This window comes from Danio rerio, chromosome 1 (assembly GCF_049306965.1).
Source record: "Danio rerio strain Tuebingen ecotype United States chromosome 1, GRCz12tu, whole genome shotgun sequence".
Taxonomy (NCBI): Eukaryota; Metazoa; Chordata; class Actinopteri; order Cypriniformes; family Danionidae; genus Danio; species Danio rerio.
Genome location: NC_133176.1, coordinates 46,297,858 through 46,318,384, shown reverse-complemented (window position 1 = coordinate 46,318,384; position 20,527 = coordinate 46,297,858).

Sequence of the window (20,527 nt, the reverse complement as noted above, 5' to 3'; positions counted from 1 at the left end):
TGAATCGCACTAGAGTTAGTTTTCCCTCTTGGTGCGGTTTGTTTGGGCAGGTGTAAATGCAGCAGTCGTACTTGAGTTCACACTAAAAGCCGACCAAAAAAAGCCGAGACCTGCTTGAAGAGGTGGTCTTGGTATGGTTTTAAACAAACCCTGGAGCGGTTCGTTTGTGGTGAGAATATGATCCGAACTAAAACAGACCCAACCGCAAAAAGTACTGCGCCTTTTGGACTAATCCAGCTGCCAAAGGCCGATGCGCTGAGCATTATGGGATATAGAGGAAAACTATTTGTTGACAGCGCTTTACCAACAGAGAGAGAGAGAGGGAAAAACATTACCTAATGGATCGTTGGTAATATTTCCGCAAGATGACCATGTCGCAGTTTTGCAAAAAGAATTCACGCCTCCTCCTGAAATGACGTGCGATCAAAAAAAATTGTTTTCCAGCCGTGCCTGCGCTTCATTCTCAAAACGCATAGTTTGTCAACGCAGTCGATATTTTGTGTCTGCCGGTTTGTTTACTTGCAGGAGTTCATTGGCTTTTTCTTGCAAGTGAATTTTGACCAATCGATAAGCAGTTTAGAAAATATGTTCAACAACATCTGGCCAATGAGAGATGTGGGGGGTGGAGGGGTTGGGGACATAATTTGTCATATAATAAATTACATAAAATCTATAATAAATTACATAAAATATTCCACTCTCCTATAAAATCATCCCAATCAATCTAAGGTCTTTGCAAAAAAGAGTTAAGTGATCTGGTGAAATTATATCTCAATATGTTTTATATATATATATATATATATATATATATATATATATATATATATATATATATATATATATATATATATATATATAAATATTATATTATTTAGCTTGTATTAAGGACAAGAAAAATTCCTAAATTTTATATTATTTCTGAAAACAGAACTATTACTAGTCTAAAAAAAGCCTCAATTGAAGAATGTTTAGATATTTGGGCTAGAAATGAGAGATAAACTCTGAAACCTTTATCAGCCTTCATTGGCCCACTCTGGGGTGCGTTTCCCAAACAACGACAAAACTCACAGCTGAACTATCATAGTACGATGCTTCATTTAAGGGTTTGCCAAAACCGTAGCTGCTTTGTTACAGATCCATAGTTTGAACCACCTTAGTTATAACATAAAAACGTCCATATGGGGTGGAGTAGCAACTTCTTTAGATAAAAAAACATAATTTTTGTGCAAATATATTTATATATTATATTATATTTACATGCAAAAAATCCACTCGTTTTCTATATGAATTGAAAAACAGAAAATTTCATATACGTATTTCAACATTTTTGTCCCTGTTTATTGCAAACAAAAAGTATTTTTTCCTTTACTTTTTGTGTTGTCTTGTTTTTAGTATAAATATAAAAACAATTCTTAAATCAAAATGTATGTTCTAGACAAGTGTAAACAACAAGGCAGATTATTTAGCTTGTTTTAAGAAGAAAAAAAAAATGAAAACACAACCCAGTTTTTACTTCTCTAAAACAAAGTTTCTTAATTGAAGAATTTTTAGATATTTGGGCTAGAATTGAGAGATAAACACTAAAACCTTTATCAGCCATAATTGGCCCACACTGGGGTGCACCAAGTTTCAGATAACAGTTCCACACTTATCAAAATGAACGTCAGTAGCTTACCAATCAAACCAGAGTTTTTTTTTTTTTTTTTTTTTTAAATAATAATTTATGTTATAGCCATCCTGGACTTCTTGTAATTTCCTGAGCCAGCGATCAACAGGTAGTCTGCCATCCTGTGTTTGGCTCTGCCTTCCTCTCCACGCAGCTGAAAAGATTGGCATCATTTTATGAAAGAGAGAAAGGCAGAGTGCATTTGTCTGAATTTCAGTCGAATCACAGACTCTGTATCATGACTCACCAGTATCTGCAATATCACAGCTAACCACACTTAAGCTAAAAGCTCTTTCCTAAATGGATGCATAGAAAGAAAGACTTGCTGACTTCACGCACATTCAAAACGTGAGAGAGAAAACTAATGGAACTCCATAATAACTTCTAATTATAGTGTAATGCAGTGGTTATCAAAGTGTGGGCGGTGTAAGATATTGCAAGAGAGATATCCGAGACGTTATGTATGAGGACTTCTCCTCCTCTTCTTTATATGTATTGTGCAAATATGCAGTGATTATAAATAGAGATGCTCTCGTCTTCTAGCTTCAGAACGTATGGAATAAAGCATTAGTCAAATGGCCTGTAAGCAAAAGTGAAGCCTGTTTGAGCTTTACACTTGCTGTTGTCAACCACTTATTCCTCATAAATCTCCTGTGTTTAATTATTGCAAAAATATTGTGCAATAAAGCAGCAAAACAAAGCAATCTAGGAATACTTACTTGTGCAATGTTATTATTATCATTCTTTTTTCTTATTGGCTTAGTCCCATCATTAATCCAGGGTCAGCACAGCGGAATGAACTGGCAACTTATTCAGCACATGTTTTACACAGCGAATGCCCTTCCAGCTGCAACCCATCACTGTGAAAATTATTCTTATTGTAGTTGTTTATTGTTATTATTATCAGGCTTGGCTTCTTTGAAAGAAAAATTTGTTATAGTTGTATTTATTAATTTAAGAATTAGTTTCACGGTGACACAATGAAGACAAGGATGGTTATCTCTTAGTCAATTTAAAACAATGTGTATATTTCAGCAGGAGTAGCAGGTAAGTGATATTTGTAGAATGAGAGTCTTGTAAGCCGTTCACAAGGTAAACAAAGGACCTTCCATCAACCACCAGAGTATAACAGTGACTTCCCTTATTCACAGCATTTGCATCCACAGGTAAAGAGAAACGTCCAAAGGAGGAGGAAGATATCCACGGAAGAAGGCGTGTGGGGGAAAAGGTGACTTGAACCATCCGACTTCAATTACAGCCGATGAGTGACTGGAATAGGTGAGCTTATGCATAGATGTATACAACCCAAGCTCATTCTGGAAACGTAGCCCCACGGACGTTACTGGAGGCCGCGATTTACGTGGCCAGAGGTACGTACGGCCGCGTTTGTTTTTTTTTGAGCGAACGCTGCGAGGCGGTGTGGCCCCGCTCTGCTCCTCCTCTTCGCGCTCGCCGGCCGACGGCTCGCCTCCGAGTGGAGGGCTTTCCTGATGCAACCAGTTTGTCCGCTTAGCTCACAGCATTACGTCGGCGGAGCAGAGGCCCCGGAGGAGGAGGAGCCGGCCGCGGGTACGACGACCGTGATCGAGTCCGGGGAACAGCGGTTCCAGAAATTAGGTAAGATGAAAAACAGAATCAGAAAAATAAGGGCGAGAATGCGGCGGGATCTGAAAACGCGGTCAAAAGCGAAGACGAGGGATTTTGCTTTTTTTTTTTTTTTCTGGACGGCTTTTGCGAACCGTCGCTTGGGTTTAAGGAAGAAGGAGGAGGAAGAGGAGGGCGGCCGGGTCGGCCGACCCGGCGGCTTTTCGCGCGAGAACAGCGCGGGCGCGAACGTCGCGCGCTCCCGAGAGGCGCCCGCGACGCAAAAAAGCGCGCACAGTGGCCTCTCGCGGATCCGCGAAAAAACAAAAACCGCTCGAATACGTACCTCTCGGGACATATCTCGTGGTCCGCAGAAACGTCCGCGGGGCTACGTTTCCACAATGAGCCCGGGTTGGATATATACATTAGATGTCGCCTACCCTGATGTTGTCTATTGGAAGGAATGCGTGAAATCAGCCACCATTTTGGAACAGGGTAGCGCTCGTTTGAAATGAATGCGGGACCAAGGTACAGTGAAGGGCTGTAGCCATCCAAAGCCAGCGATATACACATATACACATATATCTATGATCAGGAGTTTTCCTGAATGTTAGTATGTATTTTATTTTATTTTAAAATTATAATTTTACATCACTTTTCTACATTGATGGATCAGTGATTGCACTGGCATTACTGACTAAAAGCTTGTATTCGTGTGTACAGAAATGTACTATCCACCCTCCCTGTTAAATTTGATCTAACCCGTGTCCTAAAACACACCTCCTCTCCTGCATTCACTTCTCATACTGACGGAGGGAGCAATTAGTTTGTGAATCTCCGTTATGAACGACTCGTTCACTAGCCGACAATAATACAAGTTTCTGGCAGCGCAGCATCTCGTTGTCATATTTCTTGCTTGTTTGCTGATTTTATTCAACAAAACTAGCATAAGCCGAGTATTTAGTGCGAGTTGGAGCTGCTTTGCCTTATGGTGAATGCAGTAAGTGACTGTATTATCATCATCAATAACGTGACCTGTTTAGCACAAAAGTTCAGAACATACAAAAACATAAAAAACTTAATCTTACCCATAAAATGTTCTGTGCTTTGTGCTTTGTTTTCTTTGTTTGCTCGTTAGTACACCCATAGACAGCGCTAAAGTCTTCACGTAATAACACTGTCTTGACTAGTGCGGTTGAATGACATTTGTCCTGGGAGCACTGTACCAATGTGGCGGCGCTATAGACGCATGCTCAGGGTCCCTATGCGATATCTAGTGTATATATCTATGGAGCTTATGTAGTGAATGGTGATTGATGGTGCAGGTGTGTGTAATCAGAATTCTGGTGATTGTGCACAGGTGTGGTGAAAGGCAGCTGGTGAGGGAGAGCGATCATTGGAGCTGCAGGAACGAGATGGTGAGGGTGAATGGTGATTAAAGCAGCAGGAACGAACCAGGGATGTGACAGTTACATAATTATAAAAGTGACTAATTACCAGGGAAAGTAACTTTTGTGTTAAGCTGCAGTCAAACTGAGCTTTTCCTCCTATAGACTTCTATTCATATGCATGCGAAAGCGTCAGACCAGAAACGTGGGGTCATGCGTTAAGTTTCGCAGGTTGCTGCTGTGCAAAGTTCAAGCTTGGTGAACTCTGACCTGCGAATGCCCATCACTTGACTGCGTGAGATCAATCAAGGATCAAAACATGACCTCTCTGGACAAATTTAAAACATGGAGCAATCGCTTAATTTTTTAAATGCCTAATAAGCTTGTTTAATCCCGCCCTTTTTCTCAGCGCCACACGACAGAATTTCGCATTCTCAAACTTTAATGTGATCGCAACATTACTATAAGAAAAAATGCAATTTGTCAAATTACTATAAAATAAATCTAAAACATTTTACACTAATCTACACTATTTCAATGTTCTTATGGGACAGTGTGAAAGACAACGGCAGCATGTCCTCAACTATATATCTAAATATTCATTTGTTTAATTCTGTATGAGTAATGTGTTTGTGTTGGAGAAAAAATTAAGTTTTATCTGATTTGACGTCATTGCTTCGTCTTTTTTCTTTGGTAGCAGAGCTCACGTTATCACGTGCTTAGTCACTAAGTTTGTTGCGTCTCTTTTCAAACATTAATTCATTCATTCATTCATTCATTCATTCATTCATTCATTCATTAATTTTCCTTTGACCTAGTCCTTTTATTCATTAGGGATGAATACAGCGAAAATAACCACTCATTTATCCAGCATATGTTTTACACAGCTCATACCCTTTAGTACTGGGAAACACCCATACACACTCATTCACACACATACAGTTTATTCATTTACCTGTAGTGCATGTCTTTGCATCCAAAGGAAACCCACACAAACTCTACACAGACATGCCAACTGGCCCAGCCGGGACTCAAACCAGCGAACTTCTTGCTATGAAGCGGAGTTCTGTGCCTTCTATGAAGGCAGTTCTAATCACTGAGCCAATGTGCCGCCCATATAACAACAAATACATTTGAATACATTTACAATATCACTATATATAGTGTTTTTGATTAATTAAATGTAGCCTTGGAGAACACAAGCAAACTATCGATCCCAAACTTCTGAATGGCAGTGCAATTTATTTATTCATTCATTCATTGATTCAGTTCATACATACATGCATACATTCATTCAGATTATCGGATGTGCGCATGTGCTCTTAACTGTACCTGTCCATTAGAGATTTAACTGGCTGAGTGCCTGGTGCTTCTGGCAGGTTGCCCTGGATTTTTGATTAAAACTCTCAAACCTATACTATTTGTAGTATGTGAGTCAGGGTTTGCCAATAAAAGATGCCTCTCCAGAAATGATACATTGCTGCTTTGTAGGAGGAAATAGAGCTCTCCTGTGAACAGGGCTGGAATTAATTTTAATTTATTCCATAATAAAATCAATATATGTTTGAAATGAATAAAAAGAGAAAGAGGAAAAAAAATTCTCAGATTTGGTCACATACTGTCAGATATTTATATAAATATCTGACACTTAAATATTAATTTATATTTAAGTGTAATATAGATGTTTCCCAATGATGGGTTGCAGCTGAAAGGGCATCCGCTGGATTAATCCACATTCTGGATTAGTTGGCGGTTCATTCTACTGTGGCAATCGCAGATTATTAAAGCGACTAAGCCGAAAATAAAATAAATGAATAAATATTATAGTTTTTTATACTTTTGACCACATTGGATTTTTTAGTCTTATTGTTTTACAACTCTAAATTTATGTACACTGTTTCCTTATTTTGTGATTAACAAGTGTTTTTCATTTGTTTGCAGTTGTGAATTTCATTATGGGACCTGCTCTGTCCACTTTTGATGTTTAGATTTCAACTCTACTTTTAACAAAGTGACTTTTATTGACATTTTAGCGCAATTCGAATAAAATAATAATAAAGAACTAATGTACACTGTTAAAGGTTTATTTTTGGCCTTTATTAAGTGGATAGGACAGTATTTTAGACAGGTAGCAAAGTGGGAGAGAGACAGGGGTAGGGGTAGGAAATGTCCTCAAGCTGGGATTTGAACTCGAGACGCCCTAAAGTGCTACTGTGCCAAATATCAGCGTGCTAACCACTAGGCTATTGGGCCAACTAATATACACTGTTAATGTTTTACTGTATAATCTACAGTAACTTACTGTGAATCAATTACAGAAAAAAATACTCTATTTACATTAACAGCACCATCTAGCTTGCTATATATATATATAGCACATTATATTACATATTACATAATTATTGTACAGTATAGATTAATGTAAAATATACAGTAATTTTCAAAATGCAAGTTTAAAATAACAGTAACTTACCGCATAACTGTCCTACAGTAAAATATAGTTCAAATTACAGTTAAATACTGTGTAGTTTACAAAAAAACATTAAAAGTGTAGAGAGAAATAAGTCAGAATAACAGAAAATGTATCAGCGGTTTGGCAGTTACAAAGGTTTTTGTACCGTATAATGCAACACAGTCAAAATATCACTTTAAACTATTAAAAACGGTATTAAAAGTCACTTTTTTACCTTTTCAAGGTTAAAGGCTGTTGTAAGAAACAGCAAGGTCTCATAATGCAATTCAGAAATATAAATAAACTAGATTTAAAAAAATCTAGTTTAAATCTAAACTAGATTTAAATTTTTACTGTGTATGTATATAGTAATCTTTACAGTGCATCCGGAAAGTATTCATAGCGCTTCACTTTTCCCACATTTTTTTTTTGTTACAGCCTTATTCCAAAATGAATTAAATTCCTTAATTTCCTCAAATTCTACACACAATATTCTAAAATGACAATGTGAAAATGTGAAAAAAGATTTTAGAAGAAGATAGAGCTGGCCAGCCATCTAAGCTGAATGATCGGGGGAGAAGGGCCTTAGTCAGAGAGGTGATCTATAACCTGATGGTCACTCTGTCTGAGCTCCAGCGTTTTTCTATGGAGAGAGGAGAACCTTACAGAAGGAAAATTATCTGTGCAGCAATCCACCAATCAAGCCTGTATGGTAGAATGGCCAGAAGGAAGCTACTCCCCACTTGGAATTTGTCAAAAGGCAGCTAAAGGTCTCTCAGACCATAGGAAAAAAAAAAATTCTGTGGTCTGATGAGACTAAAATTTAACTCTTTGGAGTGAATGCCAGGCGTTACGTTTGAAGAAAACCAGGCACCGCTCACCACCAGGCTAATACCATCCATACAGTGAAGCATGGTGGTTGCAGCATCATGATGTGGGGATGTTTTCCTGCAGCAGGAACTGGAAGACTAGTCAGGATAAACGGAAAGATGAATGCAGCAATGTACAGAGACATCCCGAATGAAAACCTGCTTCAGAGTAGGGCCGGGCAATTAATCGAAAATTCGATTTCGATTTTGGCTTCTAACGATTATGAAAACCATTAATCGAGATAAATGATTATTGCATCATTTACCGCCCCCTTTCCAGTTGTACACGTGTTGCTCTTAAAAGCCCGAAAGACCGCATGATTCTGTGTGCCGCGACACACAGAACAGAAGGATGCAGTCAGCATTCGGTCTCACTCGCACACTGAGATGAGCGTACACATCTAAAGTCATCTTAACGTGAGCGATTTAATGGTCAAACAGGTGTCAAAACGCGACGTTAGTGATTACTCGTTTGATTAATCGTTTTGAATAATCGTGATTACAATTATGACCAAAATAATCGTGATTATGATTTTTCCCAAAATCAAGCAGCCCTACTTCAGAGTGCTCTTGACCTCAGACTGGGGCAACAGCAGGACACTGACCCAAAGCACATCACCAAAATATCAATAGAGTGGCTTCACAACAACTCAGTGAAAGACCTTGAGTGGCCCAGCCAGAGCCCATACTAATCCTATTGAACATCTCTGGAAAGATCTGAAAATGGCTGGACACCGTCGCTTCCCATCCAACCAGATAGAGCTTGAGAGGTACTGCAAAGAGGAATGGGCAAAACTTCCCAAAGATAGGTGTGCCAAGCTTGTGGCATCATATTCAAAAAGACTTGAGGCTGTAATTGCTGCCAAAGGTGCTTCAACAAAGTATTGAGCAAAGGCTGTCAATACTTCTGTACATGTGATTTTTCAGGGTTTTTATTTTTAATATATTGGCAACAATTTCAAAAATATATTTTTTCACTTTGTCATTATGGGGTATTTGTGTAGAATGTTGAGCAAAGAAATGAATATAATCCATTTTGGAATAAGGCTGTAACAAAACAAAAAAAAAAAGTGGAAAAAGTGAAGCGCTATGAATACTTTCCGGATGCACTGTATAAAAAAAATAAATAAATAAATAAAATAAAAAACACTATGTTATATAATACAATCAGAAAAAAAATTATCCTCTGTAAATAAGGATGAATAAAAAATTGATGGATGGATGGATGGATAGATGGACAGAATGATGAATAGGTAAGTTGAATGATGAATAAATGTCTGGGTAGATGGATGGATAGCATTTTTCCATCCTGCCAGTTGTTTTTTACTTATTTTCTTTTTACAATAGCAGAACTACTCTGCACAACAGAGTTGACTCCCTACTTTACTACATTATTAAAAAATGTAAGCTGTGTCCCTACAACCCCACAAAATTTTGACCTCACATTGACCGAGACGCTCAGGAGGGAATCGATGCAATGGTGCAGGGTCAAACTGGCATATATTGCTCTAAGCATCCCGAATTCATAAGCATTCTTATGAACCCTCCGTAACAAACAAACAGACAACTCCCTATGGCCGCCTCGCTCTAGCTTTTAACGGCGGCCATTAATTATCTCACTGCTTAATTTTGGAAGCTTATTTCATTATACAGGGTTTAAGCGGAGGAACTGAACCTCTGACCTGCTTCAAGAGAGTGTGTACCTAATGTTTAGTCAGTCATAAATAGCCACTTATCTGCAGCACAACCTTTAGCGCTGATGACTTGGAGCAGAGCAAGAGTTGGACAGTAATTGTGTTCTCATTAAGAGTTTGTCTGTGCAATGTAATTATGGACCTCACTCAGGAAATAATACCAAGTGTTAATAGGTACGCTGACATCAAGTTGTTACTTCAGGTGTGAAGATTAACATTTTTTGTTAAATAGAAGACCTGTTTTTTGCAGTGAGACTTTGTAATTTGCCATATGTGAAGCATGAATTATCTGGTGGTTAAGATGTGCTTTGTAACTTGTAGATTAATGATTGTGAAAGGTCCTAACTTAGATCTCCTAATTGTTTGAAATGTTGGATATTATATAAATCTTGTGCCATATTTGCAGTTTAATTTCATACTGTAAATTTTCTTTCTTTAAATACTACTTCATTTGGTTTGCTGAAGGCTACAGATTGCGGGTCAAGACAACAGTCTTGCTCCAGAAAATGGTCCAAATCCTCATTTATTGATTTGCATCAACTTGAGTGTGTGGTTCTAAAATTAATACAAATAAAAAATTGATATATAAATATATTCAGATAACAACTTAACATGAATTATAAGCAGGGCTTTACAATAAGACTCGCCAACCCGCTAAATGTGGGTAGATTTCAGTGATGGCTGGTAAGACGTACACTTCCACTATCCACTTTGGCTGATTAAAAATAATTTTCCCAGATAATAATTCTTAAAAGGAGGGTTAGACAATAAGGATGGTCCAATATGCATGCAAAGGCGATCTGAGAATTGAGAAGCAACATGACTGACACAAAACTTTGCACGAGCAAAGCAGGTAAATACCGAATGAGGGGATAAGAGATGCAGGCGACTGTTTATAAGTGTGTCTAGAAACACAACTAATGCGATTTTTTTCTCTTTGAACTAGATAAGACACAAAGTGACGAACATGCACCCACAGCCCTGGTGCTTTCAAGATTTCCAGAGTTGACTTATTGTAAGCAGCGCCAGTTGTTTTCACTTTTATCATTCTTTGAACAATTTTTGGCTCTAACATTATCCGTGTGTGTGATCATCCTTTCATTATCACACGGTATGTTTTTTAAACTGCTTTCTGTAGCGTTAACATGATTTAATTATCTTTTTTTTTTACCATAACATTGCTTTAATGTGAGATTAACCTTCATTTTGAGCTCTGAAAATTATGTTTGAAATAGTGACCCATTTACTCATGATTATCGAGCAAGCTTATACACGTTACACAAAAAGTGAAATGAATGAGGAGGCATGTGGAGATGACACAACATCTAAATCAAGTAATTTTAGCATGTCAAAGTCATATTTATGTGTATAACATATATTTTCCCAACAATAAAATTGTGGCTAGTGAAAATGGTGAGCGCTAGTAATGTTGGAAAACTACTAACCACAGTGGCTGGTGATCAGAAAAGTCAATGTCAAGTCCTGATTATAAGTAAATTAACTAAAGCAAACATATTAATAACTATCATGAAATATAAATACACTGCAAAATAGTATTACAGCTTTACTCAATACAAATTAAAGAACTATACTGATTGAATTATCATCAGCAGGGCATATACAGGGAATGGCTAGTGCTGTGCATGCACTGTTCACATGAACATGGCTGCTGCTCTCTCCTGCATCCAGGATAATTGTAAACAATTCAGTGCACATGTGCTAGTTGCACCATCATAGTCTGATTGTGTTTAAATAAAGGGTTATAACCATCAAATACATAACATATGTGCCAAATATATCTATGGATAAACATATTAACGATAATACAACCATTTAGCTGAATTAAATGTATGTATTGTCATGTTACAGCCCTATAGGATCACCTAAAAAAACTCCATAAAGATACATATTTCAATGATTTTGGTTACTTACTTAGCGATGCACACACACATATGCACAATCCATGACTTCTCTGCTGATTTGGACTTTTTAACACTTGTTTTCCAACTTTAATCTATTTACAACAACCACTTAACTATATTCAAATGATTTCTCCGACTTCATGCAACACTACGCAGACCCATTGTAAAGTGATGCATGCTGATTAGAACGCTAGTTAAAAATTTTGTCCGGATTTATGCTGCGCCGACGATACGTGACTGTCACATGTGACATCAAAGTACCACGACAGTGCTTCGAGATCAGATGATTGATTCAGCCGGTGCAGCATCTAAAGAGCGACTGTTGAAGCTGCGATGATGACACTAATATTACACGATTACACCACATGACAACAACCACGTGTGTTTCGGGATTATTAATGGGCAAATTCCATCTCCCAAATTTAAAAACAAACAATTAACATTTACATCATCTCTATTTTGTATATATCATGCTTATTAAAAGACTTCAAATATTTGACTACAGTATCATCTTTTGTTAAATAATTTGTTCATAATGACTATTGTTTGCAATTTGGCCTTTTTAAACAAACTACTGCCTTTAGCTCTATAAATGATTTAAATTATACATTTTAGTGAATAACCTAAATATTAACTCAAATAAGTCTAACAGACTTGTAATAAAATAATTATTATTACTGATCCTGATATTCCTATAAAGGTTTCTTAACAAATTAAGTTAAAAAATATGTTTCATCAAATATTAAAATATATGATTATAAAATATTTTATTTCCTGTCAAGCCGTATACAGAAATTTTAAAAGTGACATTAATTTACCTTGCACTTATATATATATATATATATATATATATATATATATATATATATATATATAGTCTTAAAAAAAACAACACAGTCTTCGTAATGAGGCTGTGAGTGCGATTAGTGCCTTTTGTTTGGAGGAACAGTGTGTTCTCTGCTCATTAAACCTAATTCATTGATTATTTCCCCCCTGTGTTTACGAATCATCACCGTCCTTTGTTCTGCATGCTGACATTTGCATCTTTGTAATCATGCAAATGTGTCCGGATCATCTCTGTACTATACGATGGGCCTCACTCTGTATTTTCATGGACAATTTGTGTGTGTGTTTGGTCACTCTGCAGGCATACATATTTTTAAACCCCATTTCATTTGATTCAAACCATTACTATAATGACAAAGTTATCTCAATATTTGCATATTACCTCAAATATTGTAACGTGTTTCACTTAATTAAAAGTTAATTGTCAAGCTCATTGTTTTTTATTTATTTTTATTTTATGTATTATACAATATATAAAGTTCAAGTCAGAACTATTAGCCCCCCTTTGATTTTTGATTTTTTATTTTCTCAAACGATGTTTAACAGAGCAAGGAAATTTTCACAGTATGTCTGATAATATTTTTTCTTCTGGAGAAAGTCTTATTTGTTTTATTTTGGCTAGAATGAAAGCTTTTTTTATTTTTTTTAACTAATTTAAGCTTAAGCTTTATTTTTTCTGATAGTACAGAAAAAACTTTTATATACAATAACTTGCCCGATTACCCTAACCTGCCTAGTTAACCTAATTAACCTAGTTAAGCCTTTAAATGTCACATCTTTTGTTTGGTCTGTATATTTGCACCTACACTATTCAATATTTTTAGATTTAGTTAAAAATGACAAAACTGTAAAACAAATCTGTATCCGTACATCATTGGAGTTTTTCCATAGAATCACGTGAGTTTCACATCAAATCTATATGAAGCCAGTTTTAAATTGCTGTGTTTACTTCATTATTTCAATATATGGAAATAAATATGATAATATTTTAGACATTAGACATTATTATCAGTTGTAAATACAGTATATAAGCAGAAGAATTATGTTTTACATTATACGAATAAGTAATACAGCTGTTGTTCTAAACAAACGTGAAGTTTTGTGTGCTGGTGATAATACACACAGGGCAATTTTTTGAGCAGTGTTGTTGGACAAAATTGTTATTGTAAGTGATGTTCATTTTGGCAACAAAACTTAAAAAAAAAAAAATTGAAATGTAGATTATTTTGTATGTATGTGTAGTTACCACTGTAACTAGTGGTAACTAGAGATAGTAGTAAAACAGTAAATACTTTTTACTTAAGTACTTATTTCAGGCCGTACTTCTTTACTTTTACTTGAGTACAAGTGTATTCAGTACTTCCAACTTTTACTAGAGTCGTTTTAAACATGAGTATCTGTACTTCTACCTGAGTAAAGGGTGTGTGTACTTTTGCCATCTTTGCATGACATTTTCCAAATGAATTATGCGCTTTTGCTACAAACGTGTCTTGATTCTACATCATTCCACGTCAAAAATTTGCCTCTATTCACGCATTTCCATCAAATTTGTTGGTACTTGCGCAAATTCGTAATATTTTGTTTTGTGTAAACCCAGTAGATACAGAGTTCCTGTGGATCATTAATAACAGTATTGTCGTGTGCAATCACCTTGTTGTTTTTAATAATAGTGTTTAAAAACGTACTGGCTAATTGATGCACAAAACCATTAGGTGCACTTGATTTTCACTCCCATTTGTCGCTTTTCACGTGTTAGTTTTATGCCCTTGTTATATATCCTGTTCCATTCTCTTAGCATATGTTTGGTACATTAGTTTGGTGCGCTTCACCACCTCACACCATGCAACAATATAGCAAGGCCTTTTCTCACTCTTTACAGTTTCATCCTTGCTCTGTTGCATTTAAGCCATTTGTCTACCACTTCTTCCTCTGTTTCCGTCTCACACAAAATTGGATCTCACCTCGTGAAAGCGTGCGAGTGTGTTTTACACCAGGATGTGTGGCATGTTGTGAAAGCTCATAATAGATGTTCTTTAATATCCTTTGCTCAATTCGGTGGGAGATCGAGCTAGTTTTAACTGTCTCTGCGCAGACTTATATGCAGGCAGCAAACATTTCATTTGAATTTGCTTCTTTTTTGACATCCATTGCATGTAACAAGTCCTCCACAGTCAAGTGGCAAATCATCTTTTTTCATGGTTGATACACAATGGGACTGCAGGCAATCTAGGTAGTTTCCTGTATTTTAGTCATTTTTAGAGCTTGCGTAAGTTCCTCAGTGTGTTAAATTTGATTTATTTAGAGAAGGTCAGCATGTCCCGACTGCATACAGTCAGGTATCCATCTGGTGGTTCTTTTTTTTTATGTTGTTTTTGTATTATTTCACATAATACTACTAATAATAATGAGTATGTTAAGGCAAAAAGAATGAGGCCATGATACAGTAATTGGCTGGAACCTTTATCTTTAGACCGGTTGCTTGTTTTACTGTAATGTAAAGCTCCCCTTAGAAAGGTTTCAACGAGAGTGATAAGGATATAAATGACATGGTGATAAGGCGCCCTGCTTTTCATTTATGAGAATATATCATCTTCTACATAAAGAGAAGGCTGTAATCTGGTGGTGCCTCCAGTCAAGAACTGAGACTCTATTAGAGCTTGTTTACAGACTATTTCGGTTCATAATACTTAGGCAGGGCTGAAAGACCAGCTGATTTCAGTCTGTCTGAGTGGGTAAGTCAATCACATATTGGATAGGTGCTAAAAATGAACATGCAGTATAATAGACTATATTTGTGCATATATATGACTAGAGTCATATAGATGGAATCATCTATTAAGTTTTTTTTAATAGAAATCCCATCATATAATAAGCATATAGCTCCAAGACATATAGTATGGGCACATTAAAAGTCGCTTTTAAAGTCATCCAAGATGTTAAGGGTGATTATTTTGGCCTGTAAAAAGCACAAATCATGCTGGTGGCTTTAAGTTTTTGTGCTTAACAATTTGCAATACACAAAAGTGGTTGATGCATCAGGTTAATTTGCCTGAAACCTTAATATAAATCATAAAACTTTGCAATAGAACACAGCAGTCAGGTTTTGATTTTAAAGACAGACCTGTTGTTAATAGAGAGATATGTACACTCAGCGGCCACTTTATTAGGTGCACCTTACTAGAACCGAGTTGGACCCCTTTTGCTTTCAGAAGTATTTTATATATATGTTGCTTCTGCCAAATTCTGACCCTACCGTTCGAATGTTGCAGCAGAAATCGAGACTCAACGGACCAAGCAACGTTTATCCAATCTTCTATTGTCCAAATTTGATGAGCCTGTGCGAATTGTAGCCTTAGATTCCTGTTCTTAACTGACAGGATTGGCACACAGTGTTTTCTTCTGCTGCTGTAGCTTATCTGACTCAAGGTTCGACATGTTATGCATTCAGTGATGCTCTTCTGCATACCTCGGTTGTAACAAATGGTTATTTGAGTTACTGTTGCCTTTCTATCAGCTTGAACTGCCACTCACTGAATATTTTCTCTTTTTTAGACCATTGCCTGTAAACCCTAAAGATGATTGTGCGTGAAAATTCCAGTAGATCAGCAGTTTCTGTAATCTACAGATCATTTGGCACCAACAACCATTTTATGTTCAAAGTCACTTAAATCGCCTATCTTCCCCATTCTGATGCTCGGTTTGAACTGTAGCAGATCATCCTTACCGTACCTAAAGTTGCTGCCATGAGATTGGCTGATTAGAAATTTGTGTTGGACAGGTGTACCTAATAAAGTGGCCGGTGAGTGTGTTTGACCTTTTTTAAGAATCATGTGGAATTTACATGACATCATATTCTTTTTTTTTTTTTTTTAGTCAGTATATGTTTTTATTTGCAAGTCCAATTACTGTATACAATAAGTCCAGCTTTTAGGCATATGATCTTTTACACCTCTTTTAAAGTGTGATTGTATACCTTGTAATCGTATGCTTTTGTTTAAACTGTCTGCCAACCATGTTGTGTTCTGTAAATGTTTAGTATTTTTTGTAAACCCCGTTTTGACATGAAATAGCAAGTAAATAATTCAAGCCAAGAAGCAACACAAAATGGTTGGCAGTAACTTCATTACTTTCTTACAGCACGTTGTTGGTATTGTCTAATATTACTATGTAGTTAAATGCATAGATGCATGCTAACAAGTTAGACAAAAAAGACTGTACAGATGAAGGGTTCTATTTTAACGATCTAGGTGCAAAGTCTAAAGTGCATGGCGCAAAAACAAAAACGACATGACGGAATCCACTTTTGCTATTTTAAGGACCGAAAAAATAGTTTGCACTGCGGCGCGGTGGGGCGCATTTGCTATTTTGGTGGATTTTATGTGGAAAAACTGAACACTACACTAGCGAGAAAATAGTGAACAGAGCATCTGCAGCATGAGGATAAAGAATGAGCCTCCTCCATTCACCCTCTTTACTTTCTCTCTACTTTATTTTTATTCTTTACTTTACTCCTTTACTTTAGTCTCCTCACCACCAATCAGCTGGTCGCATCATCCTGGTGGATGCTGCACACTGGTGGTGGATGAGGAGATCTCCCACCAATTATATATATATATATATCTTATGCCCCATTTAGTGATGTATATGTCTCCAAAACCTTACAGGTGGACAAATCTAAACTCGTTTTTTTTTTTTTTTTAACAGTAATAAATATGCATATAATAAATACTATTGTTAGTAATAATAATAATAATAATAATAACATTATACAAATGTAAATTAGCATTTAATGATAAAGCATGGAGGCAGTGGTTTTTATATTTATGTAGAAAATAATGTTTTGTAACATTTTAATCCTTTAATTTTTTCATAAGGTATGTAGATATATTTTTTTGTATTGCTATACATCCTGTATTAAGCAATGTGTAAGCAATTGGACTTGCATAGGTGCATAACTAATGCGCTCTGCGCTGGACTTTAGACCAGCTTTTATTCAGTCAACGGCGCAGTCCGTTTCAGTTCCTCAACATAGCAATGTCCCATCAATGCACCTTAGCACACATCCTTTTATACCAGCACACCTATGAGTCCACAAAGTGGCACAAATGGAATTGCTATTTAAACAATGTAACGCAACACATGAAAAAAACAGTTGCATTGGTCTAAAAATAGAAACAAATTGCGCCAAACACATCTTGTGCCTTATTGCGCTGAGTGTGTGATAGGGGCTGAAATTTGCTCTCCTAAAATAAACTAAACATTATGAGACAAAATCCTGTTTACAGGAAATAAAAACACTGTTGTTTCTTGGAAGACTAAAACATCCGCTACTTGAAGAAATGAGTACATAAAGCACTGGAAAAAAAACCATCCGCATCTCTGCTATTTGTGAGAGCAGAGAAACCTTGTAATAAAAATAAGTAATCAAAGTGATGTTTTCTGAAATGCAATTGAGCATGTGCATTAAAAAGAATGTTTTCTAATCCAGGAGTTCTACAGAGAAACATGTTTTAAGGAGAAATTTGAGGATGTCTTTAAAAAGCCTCCATACCAAAAAATAAGAAAAAAAAATAATCCACTTTCACATTGTAAATGGCCAAAAAACATTTGGAGCAAGACGAGGACATGGATTAAACAAAGAGCAGCAGTGACATGCTTGTCGTTTGGCTCTGTATAGTCCACATCGGGAGCACAATGCTGCTTCTATGGCTCAAATACCTGCCAGGAAAATACCTGTGTATGAACCAGACAAAACTGGATGCTCCACTGCTTTTGTGTGTTTAGTTGGACTAGTACTTTGTCCTTTTCAGTTTTAAACGGAAAATTGCATGCTGTGGCCAATCACTGGTTGGAAAATGTCAAGTCTGCTGCACTCAGGTTGTGGTTTAGTATTAAATCCTTTCACCCTGATTTTTCCCCCCAATCATTTATGGAAATGATAATTTAGGTAAGCCTTTATCACCTGCCGGGCTTATGATTCGCAGTTTGAGCCTCACAAGCACTTACATGTATTTTCATTTTTAATTTTTCTTCTGGCAGCTTGAGTATCTTTCTTAAAGGTTGCCCTTAAAATGTTCACAGGGAGATTCAGTGCACTGGAGCTTGTATACAAGTTGACTTTGTGGAGGGAACATGGGAAGAGCATAGCCTTGAGATTTGGCCTGGCCTCCATTTTAGATGTCGGACTGAGATATTCATGCAGTAGCAATCAGAGATATCTACTTTTCTTTTTATGGGCTATAGTAGGTAGAGCGGCGTTCATTTGAACATCAAAGCATTGCTACGAGCTGCTTATTGTATTATAAAAACAAAAGATGTGAGTGATTTGATGAAATAGTAATTGAATCACTCTTATGAGGTGCGAATGTCTGGAGAAACATCTGTGAAACAAGTTGGCCATTAAATATGCAACGACGTGTTCAAAAATTCCTTTTGCAGAAGATGGCAGTGCTTTAAAGTGAATTATCATGGCCCGAAGCTCATTCAAGCGCTGCCATTTCTCGCGTGGGAATCAGATTGAAGTGATCTCTGCTCTGCTTCTGTTCAGATCCATTGTTGAAGTAAACTAGAGCCTAATTAATAGCCCAAATGAAAAGAGCACTTTCTGACCTTCATGTGGAATCCGATTTCAATCTGAAATCTGCATGTTAAAGTAGTTTGTCGATTTATGAAGAGATATCACAATATGAAGAGATATTTACATTTCCATCACATACACAGATTAATTGTTTACCATTAAACTAGCAGTGGGAACTAACCAATTCATAGTTAGTTTTGATTTCATTTGTACTTTAACAAAGTACTTTCAAGAGTTCACACTTAGCTGACGATTGATTATAAAGCTTGTTTGGCATGCTGTCCTGGAAGAGAGCCCTGAGCTCATAAGATCCTCGAGCCTGGGGCTCCCTCCCATTTGCGAGGCAAGAGGGGAGTTTGAGCTCAGGTAGATCTGGAGAACTCCCCTGCTGCCGTGAACAGATAGTGATTGCTCTTAAGAAATAACTACTTACTAGGAACATGTTGCATGTTTTTGTAGCCTACCCAATTCACCTGTACCCCATGTCTTTAGACTTGAGTGGGAAAACGGACCCAGAGGAAACCCACGTTAACTCGGGGAGAACATGCAAACTCCACACAGAAATGCCAACTGACCCAGCCGAGGCTTGAACCAGTGACCTTCTTGCTGTGAGGTGATCGTGCTACCCACGGCGCCACTGTGCTGCCCAAAGTACTTTATTAATAATAATAATAAGAATTAGAAAAGTAAAGTTCGTAGACAAACTTTATGGTTGCTTGTGAAAGCCTTGTCTGAAAGTTTAAGTGAGGTTTGTTTCTAAACTAATTTCGAGAGGATCACGTGCTTATGATTTATCAAGGCCGGTCTCGTATTAGCAAATTATTATCTTTTAATAATATGAGCCCTAAGCTACTATAAACCACAGTTTTCAGTCCACTTTATCTTTATTTGGAAGAAACCCCTCTTCCTCCCCAATTCTCCTCCTTTACCATTGATCGGGCGGCACGGCAGCCCAGTGGTTAGCACTGTGAACCCCACAGCAAGAACACTCCCGGCCCTGCTCCCGCCAGGCCGGTAGGCGTTTCTGTGAGGAGTTTGTATATTCTCCCCGTGTCCGCATGGGTTTTCCCCGGTTTCTTAGGTTTCCTCCCACCATCCAAAGATACAAATCATGCATAACAATCAAGCACTTGTCTAGCCCCTTTTTCCCACGTGTTCCCTTAGCTACCGCAGCCGGGGCGTTCTAAGATCCACCGAGCTCAGGCTCCCCTCTCGCTCTGCGAACGGGGGGAAGCCCCGGGCTCGAGGATCCCTTGAACTCGGGGCTCTCTCTCGGGACAGCATGTCAAACAAGTCTTTGATAGGTCATCAGTTAAGTGTAAACTCTTGAACATAGTTTAAATGTTTAAATTAGAAAAATGTTTAAACTATAATGTTTAAACTAAATTTTAAAATGTTTAAATTACTAAAGTAGTTTTTGCGATGTTTGAAACAGTCGACATAAACATACACGTTAGCATGTTTCTAGTATGGATTGGCCTGTTTCTTGCTAGGTGGTTCTGAATGAAGGCGTTGCTAGGGTGTTATGA